The following is a 2,500-nucleotide window of genomic DNA, read 5'->3' as shown; positions in this document are numbered from 1 at the left end:
AGAAAAATATATTGTTTAAGAATAATTGCGAATACAGGAACTCAAAAAACATTGTACAAAGGGAAAATGAAACTTAAGATGCTTTAAAATCATCAAAGAAAAAAAAAAAACTATCGACACTAATCAATCGACTACTCCCTGTCTAAACTTTCTTTTCTATTCCTTTTAAAGAAGTTTAAAGTTTGTAAAGAAATTAGAACCACTCACGACTTTTGGACATCACCATTAACAAAACTTTTATTTTCGTAAAGAGTAAGAATTTGGGGCCATTTTTTTTTTTTTTTTTTTGCTACAAAAATTTTAGTTTTTTTCCTGGTGGAACAAAAATCATTCTTCTTTTAATGATATACTGTATGTATATATATATATATATATATATATATATATATATATATATATATATATATATATATATATATGATAAATTTTGCACATTTAGACGTGTTTTTCATATTCAAATAAGCCATATATATTTTTGATACATTAATGTCTGGATTCTCTTAACGACCTCGGGATCAGAGCCCCAGGCGAAATCACACAAAGACAAGAGCTTGTGTCCGGCCGGGAATCGAACCCTGGTCGGCAAGCTTGTACAGACAGTGACTTTCTCTCACACAAAGACAAGAGCTTGTGTCCGGCCGGGAATCGAACCCTGGTCGGCAAGCTTGTACAGACAGTGACTAAACCACTTGGCCACGGAGAAAGTCACTGTCTGTACAAGCTTGCCGACCAGGGTTCGATTCCCGGCCGGACACAAGCTCTTGTCTTTGTGTAATTTCGCCTGGGGCTCTGATCCCGAGGTCGTTAAGAGAATCCAGACATTAATGTATCAAAAATATATATGGCTTATTTGAATATATATATATATATATATATATATATATATATATATATATATATATATATATATATAATAATAATAATAATAATAATAATAACAACAACAAGACCAATCAGAGATTTCAGGACCTCCACCAATGAAAAATGCCAGTATTTAACTAAAGTCTACGGACATTGCCTCCCACTTTTCATATGCTGGTTGTACAGTAGATGGTGAAAAGTGCATTGTTCATCCAGAATCATGATTTTCATCCGTATCACCTCCAAAATTTCATTGTTTCTTCCGATGCATAATATTTATCCATTGCTAAAATTTAATGAAAATCTAATGTGTCAATTTGTTTTGAAGTAATCTTTGAGATTGCCAAAAATGTCAATCCAGGTCCGGTACCGGATTATCTTCAAAAGTTAATGCAGTCGTCCATTGCTTAAGATCTATCTGTGGTAGAAATTTCGTCAAATTCAGTCAATTTGTTTTGACATATTCTTTAAAATTGTGACAAAGCAAATCTGGATCTATACTCCCGATCTGGATCATCAACGTCAAGTGGTTTTGGCGTAATCCTGTTCATTGAAATTGTGAAAAATGCTCAACAAGATTCGGATGCATCTCCAAAACTAAATGGGGTTGTCCATGACGTAAGATATATATGTGGTAAAAATTTCTTCAAAATCCGTTAAGTAGTTTGGATGTAATCCTGTCCATGAACACAGAGAAACAAAAAAAAATAATCTGACTCAAAAAATATAACCCCTTTGGCAGAGGTGATAACAGAAGATCGGAGCCACCAGATCAGATAGTTTAGCTGACGTTCTGATGAGTATCTATTCTGATGAAACTGGAAATGAAACCACGCACCTTTAACCTTTAATACTAACAGTTGCATACTGTAGATTCAAGTCCCCCATACCAGATGTATGATGAATTATAATCGAGCGTTTTGAATGGACCAATTCGATTATTTATTTTTTCATTTGTTGAAAAGTGCCTCATGAATGACAGAGGCAAGAGGCAGTGACAATGCCCTAGCTCGCAGGAAACTGATCAGCGCCTAAGCCCCCTCTCCACACAAGCTATGCTCAGAGATGGACAGGCAATGGCTGTTGATGATTCAGCTGGTATACCTATAAAAATTCTCCAAATACCCCATCGTTACCTCACAAGGATGATGAGGTTGCAGACACTACAAGAAACTATCGACATTGAATAAGACTCGAATCCCGGCCCAGTTTATCGCCAGAAAGGGACGTTTCCAGTAGGCCACCACATCCCTAAGGATTTTGAGCACTTGAGTACGTGAGCCATTTACTGGTGATATGATATTAAAAACATAAAAAGTTTGTTGGACCTCTCATTATGAAAAGAACCCCTTAGGGATCGCTCTGTTCCATTTGCTTTATGCGTGGCCAATTGTAGATACAAGGGAAATATAACGAGAGTTTCGTAGATAATGATTATAAAATTTCACGCCGATGTGTTAGCAGTTCAAACCCATTTTTCATAACTTCTTTCATCTGATGTATAAAACTTCGCAATACATTACACCAATGCTATTTTAATGCATTTCAGGATACAGAGAAATGATAACTTTCCTCTCTTCATATCCGGCGTTTAAGTCTTCTTTTTAAGATACTAAAGCAAAGACTAATAGCCAGAGAA

Source organism: Palaemon carinicauda, chromosome 12, assembly GCF_036898095.1.
Source record: "Palaemon carinicauda isolate YSFRI2023 chromosome 12, ASM3689809v2, whole genome shotgun sequence".
NCBI lineage: Eukaryota > Metazoa > Arthropoda > Malacostraca > Decapoda > Palaemonidae > Palaemon > Palaemon carinicauda.
The sequence above is the reverse complement of the archived record's forward strand: the minus strand, read 5'-3'. Positions refer to the sequence as shown.